Here is a 15,540-nt window from a genome sequence, read left to right as displayed (position 1 = left end):
CTCCTGAGGTGCTGACCTGTTGCACCTTCTACAACCAAGGTGATTATTATTATTATTTGACCCCGCTGGTCATCTATGAACGTTTGAACATCTTGGCCATGTACCGTTATAATCTCCACCCGGCACAGCCAGAAGAGGACTGGCCACCCTTCAGAGCCTGGTTTCTCTCTAGGTTTCTTCCTAGGTTCCTGCCTTTCCAGGGAGTTTTCCTAGCCACTGTGCTTCTACATCTGCATTGCATGCTGTTTGTGCTTTTAGGCTGGGTTTCTGTATATCACTTTGTGACATTGGCTGATGTAAAAAAAGGCTTTATAAATCAACTTGATTGATTGATTGGTCACTGAGAAATCAAGGTGTAAATAGTCATAATAAAGCCAGTTAAATAATTGTTTTGCTGTGGATCAGAGCAGAATATCTCACCCCCCCCCCCCCCCTTAAAAAAGATAGCAGAACAACAATTAGTTAGGGTCTGGGGTGGAGGTATGCGAAAACAGCAGCACGGGTTGCGATGACTGTACAGACACGGTCAAATGTATTGGCAGCCTTGTACGATTCACTATTTCTTCAAAAATACGTGGAAATGGAAAAAAAACGCTGTTGTTTCCAATGTATATGTTTGATTTACAATTGCACAGACCTAAACTGAAAAGGTGATGTTTCAATAAAATACAAATAATAAAATGGTCTGCAGGTGCCTATAGGTAAAAATAGCAATTCAACAAGTTGTATGTTGGTTTGGTTAACTTAAAACCACTAAATGTAATATTTTAAACTGCTCCAGCATAAAGACTGACTGCAAAAACTTGAAAAACTCAGTCTTCATGTAGTCTAAAGCACAAACTTGCGCTTTAATTTGTTAGCTTCAGGCTTGATCTTTTTGCCTCTGGAATGCTGCCTGAACTGGGAAACAATCTTGTCAGCTATCAATAACATGTCAATAAGTCTTCTTAATGCTAAACAAGAGATGGCAGTTGTGTATGTGGTGAAATATTAACCCATAGTGCCTTCAGAAAGTATTCACACCTCTTTTTCCACATTTTGTTGTGTTACGACATGAATTTAAAATGGATTCAATTGAGATTTTGTGTCACTGGCATATAGACTGTACCCCATAATGTATAAGTGGAATTATGTTTTTCTAAATAGTCAGCGACTCCATCCATAGACTGTTCTCTCTGTTCTCTCGGCAAGCGCAACTAATGCACTAAATATGTTCAGAAGTAAAAATTTGCGTAACAAGTCACATAATAAGTCACATAACAAGTCACATATTAATATATTGGTATGGCAACTGCTTGACATCCAACCACAAGGCGCTACAGAGGGTAGTGCGTACGGTCTAGTACATCACTGGGTCCAAGCTTCCTGCCATCCAGGGCCTCTATACCAGGCAGTGTCAGAGGAAGATTGTTGTCAAATTTTCAAATATTCCAGCCACCCAAGTCATAGACTGTTCTCTGTGCTACCGCACGGCAAGCGGTACTGATGCAAGATATCTGGAACCAACAGGACCCTGAACAGCTTCTACCCCCAAGCCATAAGACTGCTAAATAGTTAGTCAGGGTAGCTTTTGGTAAACTATTTAACTATCTGCATTGACCCTTTTTTGACTCATCACTTACGCTGCTGTTACTGTTTATTATCTATACTGTTGCCTAGACACTTTATCCCTACCAACAGGGCCGGCTCCAGGCATGAGCGGCATAAGCGGTCAATAAGGGTCCTAGGCCGTCGGGGTCTCAACTTACTGTTGAGAGTTAAGACATCCGCCTGTTTCCCATCCGAAACAGCTCAGAACAGTTTGTGGACATTTTGCTTCGTTTTGGTCTTCTGCAATGGTTTTTTCGGCTGTTCGTGCACACACATTTTTTTTCCTGAGGCAAGCCGAAGCTCGTTGGCTGAAGTCTACGCCCCTTCGTCATTCAACGAGAGACTAATCGTTTTCATGCACATTTTTTCACTTGAGAAATACTGCACCAAACATCTTAGTTAGATGTTAAATTGTGTCACGTTCTGACCATCGTTCGTATGTGTTTTCCTTGTTTTAGAGTTGGTCAGGATGTGAGCTGGGTGGGCATTCTATGTTGTGTGTCTGGTTTGTCTATTTCTATGTTTGGCCTGATATGGTTCTCAATCAGAGGCAGGTGTTAGTCATTGTCTCTGATTGGGAACCATATTTAGGTAGCCTGTTTTGAGTTGGGTTTTGTGGGTGATTGTTCCTGTCTTTGTGTTTGCACCAGATAGGGCTGTTTCGGTTTTCACATTTCATTATTTTGTAGTTTCTTCATGTATAGTTTTTTCCTTCATTAAAATAACATGAATCATCATCACGCTGCATTTTGGTCCGATCCTTGTTCCACCTCTTCATCAGAGGAGGAGATAGAAGAGAATCGTTACAAATTGCACAGCTAAGATCTTGGTAAAAAGGTGATTCTAACATGTATTGACTCAGGGGTTTGAATACTTTTCTAATTCAGATATATTAGGGTTTATTTTCCATTATGTTAAAAAAAAATAATAATATCAACTTTTTCTTCCACTTTGACAGAGTATTTTTGTGTAGATTGCTGACATTTGAATCCCACTTTGTAACAACAACAAAAAAAGTCAAGGGGTGTGAATACTTTCTGGAGGCACTGCTTATGTAACCTTACAGAAGCTGGCATTGAACAGTTTGTGGCAGAAAAATTGCTGCAATGCGTGTGCAACAAGTTGCTCTAGCGTCTACTAGTGATAGTATGTTACTAAAACCTGTTATGCAAAATTAGTTTTTATAAAGCATTTTAGTGCCCTCAACTGTAAGTGTGTTTGCGGTCTTACTCACCAATAGTGATGTCCATGGAGTTGCTTGAAGAAGAGCTGATCATTTTCTGACCATTCTGGGTTATCTGTTGTAAACAACTGTACCTTCCCTGGTGTGCAGATTGCAGACTGGACAATGTGAAAGTCCTACTGGTCTGAGTGGTTCCAACTGCCTTGGTCATTATTGAAGAGCCCCCCATATATAAGGCAAATGTTGCAGAGATGGAAATTCGCTGTGGGACAGAGCAGATGAACTGGACCGTTTCACCAGGTGAAAAAGCTGAATGGGAAGGCGTTCTAGAGAGGGTAGGTCTCTTCAGGGTTAAACCTGTACAAAGGTTCTGTGTATTAGTTACAAGACACTGATACATGTAGGACTCCATTTCACGTTCTGTCCTGTTCACTGCACATAACTGAACATACATACATTCAAATCACAAGCAGCAGTATTCTAAATGAATGGAGTCGGAAGTGTCGACCCCGGGCTTTGTTTAACATCTTTTTATCTCTCTTTACTGTTTCTGCAATCATGTCACAACACGATAAAACCACTCCCTACCTGAGAGGCAGAAAACACCAGCATCTTCACCATGTTTACAGTCTTCAACTCCAAAACCTCTGTGTGAGCACTCTGAGAGGTAGCTTTCACTACCAGAGCACTTCACATCATCCAGCCAGGTTGGTTCACTACCCTGACCAAAATGAGCACCAAGAGGGGCACCTACAGCACTCCCACAACCCAGCTGTCCACACACCACTGCAGCATCATTCATATCCCAGTCGTCATCACACACTGTTCCCCACTGGCCACTGTAATAGATCTCCACTCTCCCAGAGCAGAGACCTTTCCCATCGACCAGCCTGACCTGGGCAGCTTGGAGGCGGAAAAAGACAAACATTAAAGTCAAGGTCATTTACAAGGCACGGAACTGGGTGGTTTTTAGATGATGAAATGAACCTCAGGACATCATGCATTTCATGATATCAACTGTGAACAGATGTGTCATGAAAGAACTTGGAATGGCAAGACTATGTGACCCTCTTACCTGGGCAGACAACACCAGCATCCTCACTATGATGACAGTTATGTATTCCAAATCCTCTGTGCGGGCACTCTGTGAGATGACGTTCACTACCAGTGCATGCAACGTCATCCAGCCAGATAGTTCCACTGCCTGGACCATATTGGCCACTACTTCGGACTTGGTTTGTACCCCCACAGTCCAGCTGTCTACACACCACCTCAGCATCTTTAATATCCCAGGAATCATCGCAAACTGTTCCCCACTGGCCATTGTAATAGATCTCCACTCTCCCAGAGCAGCGACCCTTCCCATTGACCAGCCTGATCTGGGAAGTGACTGTCAGGTAAAAAGACATGGGAAGTCATTCTTCAAAATTCACAGGTTTGCTTATTTATTAACAACTCAGCGAATGTATCTGATTTTTGCATCACACTATGACATTATTTTTTTATAAAGAATATGCTATAGACTTTTTTTAACTGCCACAACTATCTCAAGGAGATTCACTTACCAGCAGGTAACACATTTAGTGGATAAACTAATAGAGAAAAAGAAATGTATGAAATTAGTGGTAGGCAGTCTCAAAATATATGTATGCAGTAAATGTACAGCTGAAACCACTTGATACTGTCAGCAAAATCATACTGAAGACGAGCCCACAGGCAGTCTTCTGTGGTTCATCGCATGAACTGTCACAAGCATCAATCCACATGCTCAAGAAGTATGCTGTGTGAAAGATTTTTTATTTATGTTTTATTTCACCTTGATTTAACCAGGTAGGCCAGTTGAGAACAAGTTCTCATTTACAACTGCGACCTGACCAAGCTAAAGCAAAGCAGTGCGACAAAAACAACAACACAGCGTTACACATAAACAAACGTACAGTCAAAAACACAACAGAACATGAAAATTGATGTACAGTGTGTGCAAATGTAGAAGAGTAGGGAGGTAGGCAATAAATAGGCCCTAGAAGCGAAAAAATCATTACAATTTAGCATTAATACTCAAGTGATAGATGTGCAGATGATGATGTGCAAGTAGAGATACTGGGGTGCAAAAGAACAAGAGGGTAAGTAATAATATGGGGATGTGGTAGTTGGGTGTGTTATTTACAGATTGGCTGTGTACAGGTACAGTGATCGGTAAGCTTCTCAGACAGCTGATGCTTAAAGTTCGAGAGGGAGATATAAGACTCCAGCCTCAGAGATTTCTGCAGTAGATTACAACTCCGCCCCCTTTGGCAGTTCTATCTTGTCGGAAAATGTTATAGTTAGTGATGGAAATTTCAGGATTTTTGGTGGCCTTCCTAAACCAGGATTCAGGTTGTTCTGACCTCAGTCAGAGGCTTGACTTCCTGTTAGGGAATAGGTTAGGTAGTTTAGACTGCACACTACAGCTCACTACCACTTCCACACTCCATTCCCCCAGGTGCTGATCCTGGTTGATAAGCACATCACATTAAGGTAATTCTCAGCTTGCAAGCTGTGAGGTGGCTGGTTTTGTTTGGTGGCCATGAGCAATATTCCCTTATAAGATGCGGGTACGCAGCTCCCCCAGGACTGCTGCGCAGAAGAAATATCAACCTGAGCAGAGACACACGAGATGGAACTTCACGAAACTTTACTAGTGTTCCCACCCCGTTAGTTAACACTATCAACGTTTCTCTTCACTGTGGGAATTGTGATCGAATCAACATAATATTAGCCTCTTTCAATGCAACATATCGAAACAAAACAAACTATGCAAGACTCCATTGACAGGCACGAGCGGTCATGAGCAGATGCTATTGTGTTGAGATCAAAGCGAAGAACCGCATTTAGCCGCGTGTGCACATTTGTTCATAGGCCTATTCTTTGCTAATTGGTGAGTTATTAGTTCAGTAATAGCTCATTTCTGATCTGCAGTGGGGGAGTGATTCTATCTATCTTTGAAAAGCGAGGCAGATAAAAATATTTTTAATGTCTTAAAGGGGCAGTGTTGCATTTTGAGACAGGCTTGAATAAGCTACGTAGTAGGGTAGCATACATTTTTGTCTGATTTGCTGTCATAATAATAATGGTATGGGAATATCAATGCATTTTATTTTGCATCGAACATCAAACAAGACAATACAACAACATTTTCACTCACATCCTTGTCTGAGGGATAAGTGGCTAAACGGCTTGTTTTTTAAAAGTCTCATGGAATGTAGGCCTACATTGAACACTACACATTGGCTGCTGCTGTAGGCTGTATCATAGAACAGTTATTTCAATAGTTATTTCCTGTTGAAGCCAGGGGTTCCCCTCAGGGAACGCCACCCCCCCCCCCCCCCCGTTCAGCTGAAACGGTGGCGCAGGGAATGCAAAAATATTCTTAGAAATATTTACCAAGTAGGCACCTGGAAATGCAAATGCGCTACGCTAAATGCTAAATGTACTCGTTAAAACTCAAACGTTCATTAAAATACACATGCAGGGTATTGAATTAAAGCTACACTCGTTGTGAATCTAGCCAACAAGTCAGATTTTTAAAATGCTTTTCGGCGAAAGCATGAGAAGCTATTATCTGATAGCATGCAACACCCCAAAATGCCTGAAGGCGACGTAAACAAAAGAATTAGCGTAGCCGGCGCTACACAAAAACGCAGAAATAAAATTTTAAACATTCATTACCTTTGACGAGCTTCTTTCTTGGCACTCCTATATGCCCCATAAACATCACTATTGGGTCTTTTTTTCGATTAAATCGGTCCATATATACCCAAAATAGCCATCTATGGAAACTGTGTAATTCAGAAAAAAACATTGTTTCAAAACGCTGCGTCATTTTTTTAAATTAAAAAAGTCGACGATAAACTTTCACAAAACACTTCTAAATACTTTTGTAATCCAACTTTAGGTATTAGTAAACGTTTATAATCTATCAAAATGATCACGGGGCGATGTGTATTCAATAGCTCCACGTCTTGAAATCATGGTCGGAAAACTTTCCTCCAAAACATCCTGTCGGAGACCGGAAGAAATGGAATCCCCCTCCTTTGTTTTCCCAATAAATAACTCTCAGGAAAATGACGACAATGGCGACATCGTGTGGAAGATGTAGGAATTGCATCCGTGTCCATATTAAATTTGGTGTCCTTTAAACAATACATGCAAGTGGCGCATGGATGGATATTATTTTCAGCTTTCAGTGACCAGTTTTTCTTGCGCTTTTCGATGAAACACACGCTCTGTTATAGTCACAGCCGTGATTTAACCAGTTTTAGAAACTTCAGAGTGTTTTCTATCCACACATACTAATCATATGCATATACTATATTCCTGGCATGAGTAGCAGGACGCTGAAATGTTGCACGATTTTTAACAGAATGTTCGAAAAAGGAGGGGGTAAGCTTAAGAGGTCCAATACCTCAAATTAAAGATAAACACCTTGTTCATCTACCCAGCATGTCAGATTTTTAAAATGTTTTACGGCGAAAACACAGCACATATTTATGTTAGACTACCACCAAAACAAAGACAAAAGGCAGCCATTTTATCCCACAAAATATAAAATGACAAAGCAGGATAAAAAAAAATCAATGACTAACCTCTTGAAAATCTTCATCAGATGACAGTCATATGCCATGTTACACAGTACATTTATGTTTTGTTCGATAATATGCATTTTATATCCATAAATCTCGGCTTACATTGACGCCATGTTCAGAAAATTCTCAAAAATGACCGGAGGAATTATAGAAAGCTACGCCAGATAACAGAAATACTCATCATAAACTTTGACTAAAGATACATGTTCTACATATAATTAAAAAGATACACTGGTTCTTAATGCAATCGCTGTGTCACATTTTTTTTTAACGTTACGGAAAAAGCTTACCATGCAATAATCTGAGACGGCGCTCAGACGTAACAATATTTCTCCGCTATGTTGGAGTCAACAGAAATACAAAATTACAACATAAATATTCCCTTACCTTTGATGGTCTTCGATCAGAATGTACTGCAAGGAGTCCTACTTCAACAATAAATCGTTTTGTTTCATAATGTTCAATTCTAGTGTCCATGTAGCAGCACCTGCTACAACTTTCAGCTCAAATGCCCCAAAAATGACTTCTGGTCCAGGATAATTTTGCATCAAAACTTCCAAATGACATATTACAGGTCGACGAAACTGGTCAAACTAAGTGCAGAATCAATCTTCAGGATGTTATAAACGTACAAAATGAATGGCATTCCAACCGGACAATCCTAGTTCATCTGGGGCTGACTGGAACAGACAAAGCCCTCTAACGCATATGCGCCCTCAAGCATGTGAATCTTTTGTGACATCATAGCAAATTCCTCCCCATTAGGTCAAAGTTCACAGCAAATGCTCGATTACACTTTCTACTGAATGAGGACATCTAGTGGAAGACATAGGAAGTGTTTCCAGATCCATAACTTGTTGGAAAGGGAGGGGGCGATGACATCAAAGTTGCCCCAACTTTCAGGATTCCAAAACTAGTTTGAAAGATTGCCTGCCCTGTGAGTTCTGTTATACTCACAGACATAATTCAAACGGTTTTAGAAGCTTCAGAGTGTTTTCTATCCAATAATAATAATACTATGCATATATTAGCAATTTAGGACAGATTTTGATGCAGTTCACTATGGGCACGCAATTCATCCAAAGGGGAAATACTGCCCCCTATCCTGAACAAGTTTTAAAGTATGCTACAGTAGCATACTTATCCAGTGTTAAAACTAACTTACAGCGGGTACAGCCTCAGTGTTCACAGAATTTTCACAACGTTCAAGTTTGCGCTCAGACTTGTGACAAAATTAATTTGAGGGAACATTGGCAATGAGAATTTTCATATGTTTTTGAGTCTTTAGTTTGGGCATGCCTTTTGTATTTTTCCTTTTTGTACATATTTAGATTTCGTCACCATCTGAACCAACAATAATCTGCTTGGACTGGCCGAATAAGAGGTCAGCTTGCAAGCTGTGAGGTGGCTGGTTTTGTTTGGTGGCCATGAGCAATGTTCCCTTTTAAAATGTGCGCATGCGTGGGCACGCAGCTCCCCCAGGAATGAATAGAAGGTCTAGAGAGACAGAGCTGGCCCTGGACGAAGGTAAGGTTGCTGTCTCTGGGCACATGGACATTCAACACCTAGGCATAGAGAACCGCAGGGTACACAAGATTTGGAGTTAACTAGCCTGGAAGACCAAGTTTGTTGAATTTAGTCAATAACTGAACTGATCAATTAGCTCAGTTGGTCAGTTCAGTGATTGACTAAATGTGACCGACCGACTCAAATCGGTCTAACATAGCAATATTTGAAATGGTGTTTTTAATTTTTTTAAATTTTTACATTGGATACAAGTAGAGACTCAGAGCTTCAAAGTATATATATCATACACTACAGTTGAGGAACAATGGGAAAGCAATTATTCTCTGAAAGTTGATAAACGTGTAAACTGACCTTTGAGAAAATGGCCTTGGAATATTGTTGGTACTACTACTGGAGATCCCTTTGTCTACACCCATTCAGCATCGTTCACACCCTCTTAAGTTTTAGCCCCACCCATCTCTTTAAGGGTTGATCCGAGCGTTCTGTACTAACAGCAGCAGTCAAGCACCCAAGCTAACTTGCTAGCTACTTCCAGCTCACTGAACATTACTCGCTCTAGGAGAGCTGGTTAGGCTGTTATGTTATCCAGAGCGTTGGTGACGGCAACTGTGCTGTCAGATTGTCCGTTTATAAATTCAGAGCGTTTCGTTCGTTCAGAGAACAGACTAGACACTCTGGCAGATGAGTAGGGTTGATCTGAACGTTCTAACCTCACAACAACTGGCTAACATTGGCTAGCTTGCTAGCTACAAATGAGAGAACACCCCACTCTGATGTTATCCATAGTGTTGGAGACTGTAACTGTGCTGCTGGCAACAATTTAATTACGACAGTGAGTTACGAGAGTGCTCTGAAATCGGAGTAGATGGCCAGATCGAATTTACGAAAACACCTGGAATGGTTACTTGCACAGACATGTTTTGTTAAGACATGTTGATAGATAGCTAGGTAAACAATGAACCATAATCCCAACTCATGATGTTACTACCCTACATTAATCTGCAGGTAGTTAACCAACCAGGTTCAATGATAGCTAGCTAACATTAGGCTATAGCTAGCCAAGCAAATGGCTCTGAGATGTGAATAATAAGATCATACATCTATCGTTAGCTAGCGAGCCAGCCAGCTAATGTTAGCTAGCTAACAGTACACTTTAACTTGAAATTAAACCACTTTCTGTCAAAATTAGAAACGTGTAATATCTGAAAATGTAGCTAGCCAGACTATTTTACCCGTATACATCATTCATGGATGGACGCGTCTCCTGTCGGACGCCATGGTTGCCCTTAGTTTGAAGATGTAATCCAGAGACAGATGTTTTCTCCATCTCCTTAGCTATCATACTCGAATTCCACTGATATCAAAACTCGGTCCTCCAGAGTGGAGAGCAACACTTATGAAGTTTTACTAATGATATGTTTAAAAAAAGCAGCATTAGACAGGATTACCTAGACATAATGACAAGCTCAAATAGACAGAGTGCTATACGGCAGACCAATCCAAACTCATCTCTTGGCATGTCCAGCCCACTCATTATCTCAGACAATCATGGCTAGCGGGATGGTTGCTGCCTTTTTTTTGTGGGTAAACCAACTAGGCTCGTAATTTAACAATTTTATTCCGATTTAAAGATGGCATACAAGTTTGTTATTAAGGCACATTAAAGTTCACATGTTCGAGAAAGAATTTAGATCAACTGTCTCTCATGTGAATTAGTGAACCGCGAAATACGCCTAGTTTCCTGAAACTAATTCAACACACCTGGTCTTTTGGGTCAGTTAAAGCAAAATCCTGCATACCCTGCGGCTCTCCAGGAACAGGGTTGCCTGCCTCTGACCTACAGTTGAAGTCAGAGTCAGGAGTCATTAAAAATTGCTTTTCAAACACTCCACAAATTTCTTGTTAACAAACTATACTTTTGGCAAGTCGGTTAGGACATCTACTTTGTGCATGACATAAGACATTTTTCCAACAATTGTTTACGGACAGATTATTTCACTTATAATTCACTGTATCACATTTCCAGTGGGTCAGAAGTTTACATACACTAAATTGACTGTGCCTTTTAAAAAAATGGAAAATTCCCAAAAATTAGGCCATGGGTTTAGAAGCTTCTGATAGGCTAATTGACATAATTTGAGTCATTTGGAGGTGTACCTGTGGATGTATTTCAAGGCCTACCTTCAAACTCAGTTGCTGCACAGCAAGGAAGAAGCCACTGCTCCAAAACTCTCATAAAAAAAGCCAGACTACGGTTTGCAACTGCACATGTGGACAAAGATTGTACATTTTGGAGAAATGTCCTCTGGTCTGGTGAAACAAAAATATAACTTTTTTGGCCATAATGACCATCGTTATGTTTGGAGGAAAAGGGGGAGGCTTGCAAGCCGAATAACACCATCCCAACCATGAAGCACAGGGGTGGCAGCATCATGTTGTGGGGGTGCTTTGCTGCAGGAGGGTCTGGTGCATTTCACAAAATAGATCATGAGGAAAGGAAAATTATGTGGATATATTGAAGCAACATCTCTAGACATCAGTCAGGAAGTTAAAGCTTGGTCACAAATGGCTCTTCCAAATGGACAATGACCCCAAGCATACTTCCAAAGTTGTAGCAAAATGGCTTTAGGACAACAAAGTCAAGGTATTGGAGTGGCCATCACAAAGCCCCGACCTCAATCCTATAGAACATTTGTGGGCAGAACTGAAAAGGCGTGCGCGAGCAAGGAGGCCTACAATCCTGACTCAGCTACACCAGCTCTGTCAGGAGGAATGGGCCAAAATTCACCCAACTTATTGTGGGAAGCTTGTGGAAGGCTACCCAAAAATGTTTGACCCAAGTTAAACAATTTAAAGGCAACGCTACCAAATACTAATTGAGTGTATGTAAACTTGTGATGAAAGAAATTAAAGCTGAAATAAATCATTCTCTCTATGATTATTCTGACATTTCAAATTCTTAAAATAAAGTGGTGATCCTAACTGACGTAAGACTGTCAGCATTGTCAGCATTGTGAAAAACGGAGTTTAATTTAAATGTATTTGGCTAAGGTTTATGTAAACTTCCAACTTCAACTTTAAGCTGATTTCTCACATAAATGCACACATTCATTCAGGTTACAGAACCAAGTCCCTTAGACAAATGGATCCCTTGGCTAGATAACACCTCCCTACTTCTCTTTACAACTTTAGACTCAAGAAACAAGTTCAGTATGTGAGATGAAATGTCTGTTTTAAAAATATCTGACAAACCCAATGTTTCACTTTCAAGTTAACCCTGTCAACCCCTCTCACCTGAAAACGTGTTTGAAAAAAAAACTGCTCCTAAAAAGGGGAAGCATGATGGATAGTGAGAATGTCTATTTAGCAGAAACTAAATTCAATTGAACCTAAAGCATGTACTATGCTATGATGATGAACTATTAACTGCTTATAAGTAGCTCATATATCCATTTAGTTTGTTTGTTAGATTTTGAACCCTAGAAGAAAGTGATGGACACTATGTGACCTTGGTTGGATTTCATCTTACACCTCACTCACATTTACCTCAAGGTTGTTGTTTTTTTGCCTTAAAACTGTTGTACTTCTAACCAGCCACCATAACTACTTCAGAAGTGACCTACTTTCATGTTTTATTCTTTCACAATCTTCTGTGTGGCAATTGTTTTTCTCTCAAATGAAATTAAGTGAGAAATAACACAGACAAAAAGGCAATATTAACGCAGTTTTCAGTATGTGTGAAAACTCCGGTCCTTCCCCTGAACTTAATACCTCCTATTCATACAGATCTTATCCAAAAAACAGCCGTTAACAACATGAATTTCAAGCAACGCAGTGTTCTCCCTTTGCTGACAGATATGAAATGAAATTGCACGTTTTGGAAGTTAAACTCACCCATTGTCAGATAGAGGAGACTTTTCAATATTTTGATCTTCATTTCAGAAATTAAGTAAGGTATTTCCTCTTGTAGAACTGAATAAGCTTTCTTGTAAAATGTGTGATAACCAGTCTCTGTCGGAAACTGTCTGGTGAATTTGCTGCGCCCAGCTCCTCTGTTACTTCCTAATTTTTTGCTGTTGTATCTAGGGTAAACCGTTTTGTTGCTAGTAAAGCCCATGTACCCTGTTTGATTGATAGACGAACCAGGGAAAATCAAAAGTGAGAGCTTGATGGTCTTGACCTAAGGAAGTAGATTAGGAAGGCAAAGGCCCAAAATAGCGAGTCGAGAGTCACACCTTTTACTTCCCAGTGCTCATACTATTTTTATGGTTGGACCTTGTCTCACATGGTGGAACACCTTCTTCTCCCCTTCAAAGAAGAATTGGAGACATGACAGTTCATCTCAAAAACATGCAATGAGGATCCAGTTCAGTTTAATGCAATCACCCAACAGTTAAAACACATAATGCTAGTTCCTCAACAACACTGGAACTGATCAAAGACACAAAGTGACACCCCACCAATGCATACAACAACTACAGTTTGGAATTCGACCCAATGGATCAAACATGCTGAACATTTTGATTGGTTACAAAAAGCTAAATCAAAGAAAGCAATATAATGTCTAATTTAAATGTCAACTGTAGTTGTTATACTATTGCATCTGAATTATTATTTAACTTTATTTACATGTCACGAAGGACCAAATCAATGTGTTGATGCAAATGAGTTAGGTTTATTTTTTTACCTAGGCAAGTCAGTTAATAACAAATCCTTAGTTACAATGACAGCCTAGGAACAGTGGGTTAACTGGCCTAGGAACAGTGGGTTAACTGCCTTGTTCAGGGGCAGAACGGCAGATTTCTACCTCGTCAGCTCAGGGATTTGATCTTGCAACCTTTCGGTTACTAGTCCAACGCTCTAACCACTAGGCTACCTGCCACCGCTGTTACTTTTCTTAACCGTTTTGATAAATGTCTTCATTCATGTCAGGTACAGCATTGTCATAGACAGAGACATTAAAGTAATCTTCATCATCTGCACTATTCATTTTCTCATGAGACCCACCACAAACAGCCTTTCCCTCCCTTACACCCTCCTCCTCTTTGACATAGACATCCTCCAATTTCCCACAGATGTGCCCTTTTTCCTTCCCATTCTTCTTTTCGCCCTTCACTCTCTCTCCAGACCTCTGTCATAGCAGACGTTTTCAACGTTCACATAGTCCTCCTCTTCCTCCTCTTCGTTGTCCTCCCCTCTGTAGTGTCTGGTGTCAGTACCTGTTGCATAACAGTGTGCTCATGAATATTCGCAACAGCAAAGTCTGGGGAACAAAAAAAAACAACTTCCAAACAACATTATGCATCAACAAAAGTCTTTAGGCCGATTTTGAGATGCTGCTTAACTTAACTTTTCAAACTCAAGGCGTAAATCAAGTTCAGATTCAGCCGTTGAGTTTACAGCATCGTGATATATCACGTACGTTTCAAGCAGAAGCAGAAAGAGCAGTGCTAACCCACCAGTCCTTCCAGAGGCGATGATGGGGACCATCGATTCTGAGCAAAAGGTCAGTATTTGAAAGGCTGAGACCTACAGATCAATACTTGTAGATAGCAAATCAATATCATATAAAAGCAAAACAAAAAATGTGATATGAAGGATGGTAAGTAATGTTACAATACTAAGAATGTTCTCTCTTTGGGTTAATATCACGTAAAAGCAATGTTCAATAACTTTATTTTAAAGCACGTGTTACTTTACCTCTAATGGTGACAGCTAGTTCCCTAGTAGCCGACCTGAATGACCAGGTAGAGATGTTGACTCCAATAGCTGCAGCTGTATTTCCCACAGTCTGTATACTCTGCAACAAGGAAGTGGGTGACAGAGTGGTTGACTGCTGGCTTAGTATCTGTTTTGTTGGACCCAGAGAAGTCCAGATAGAAGAGGCCTCCGGGATACTGTGGCTGAATGAAAGAGGTGATGGAGAAGCTGTGGCCCCTGACCACCTCTGGCCACTGAGGTTCTCAAAACATCCCTCCATTTAGAGGACTGAGAGAGATGTTGGGCTGTAGCAGGACCACTGGGAAGGAAGTAAACAGCAATTTGAAAGTCATGTGGTTCCATATTCACACCTTGTAACTGAGAAATGTGTGTTGATGGACAAGGTAATCAGTGTCTTGTCTCTATCAAGGCTCTGAATCTTAAACATATACATACATATATATTAGGCAACACTTGTTTCCCAACTGCCACCTCACCTTTAGTAATGTTGCTGTAAGGGGAGCTGATGGCTTTGCTGTTGGAGAGGGTTCTGTAGAGACAGCTGTAACTGCCCTGGTGTGAAGCATCCATCTTAAACTTTGTTAAAGTAGCCCTGGGCTGTGAGGATGCAATGGGCACGGTCATGATGGAGTCTCCATTCAGATAGAAGATGAACTCCACAGCATTACAGAGGATACGGGATGGAAGAGTGCAGGTGAGTTAGATCTCCTCTCCATGCAAGAAGGAAGAATATGATTGGTCTGTGGAGAGTGAAGGCTTCTGCATGACAACACCTGTTGGTCAAAGACATACAGTTTAGTCAGACAACAGTAACCACAACCTGGGATGCCATCAGAAAGTATTCACACTCCTTGTCTTTTTCCAAATTTTGTTGTGTTTTAATCTTATTTTAAA

General features: G+C 40.6%; 1 pseudogene; it reads right to left on the bottom strand.

The window, feature by feature from the left end:
- LOC110538073 overlaps window positions 1-15,270 on the bottom strand; it is a 43,813-nt pseudogene extending 28,543 nt beyond the window's left edge.
- Window positions 15,271-15,540: the final 270 nt, after the last annotated feature.

This window comes from Oncorhynchus mykiss, chromosome 12, assembly GCF_013265735.2.
Source record: "Oncorhynchus mykiss isolate Arlee chromosome 12, USDA_OmykA_1.1, whole genome shotgun sequence".
In the NCBI taxonomy this organism is placed as follows: Eukaryota; Metazoa; Chordata; class Actinopteri; order Salmoniformes; family Salmonidae; genus Oncorhynchus; species Oncorhynchus mykiss.
This window is presented reverse-complemented; position numbering and strand designations above follow the sequence as displayed.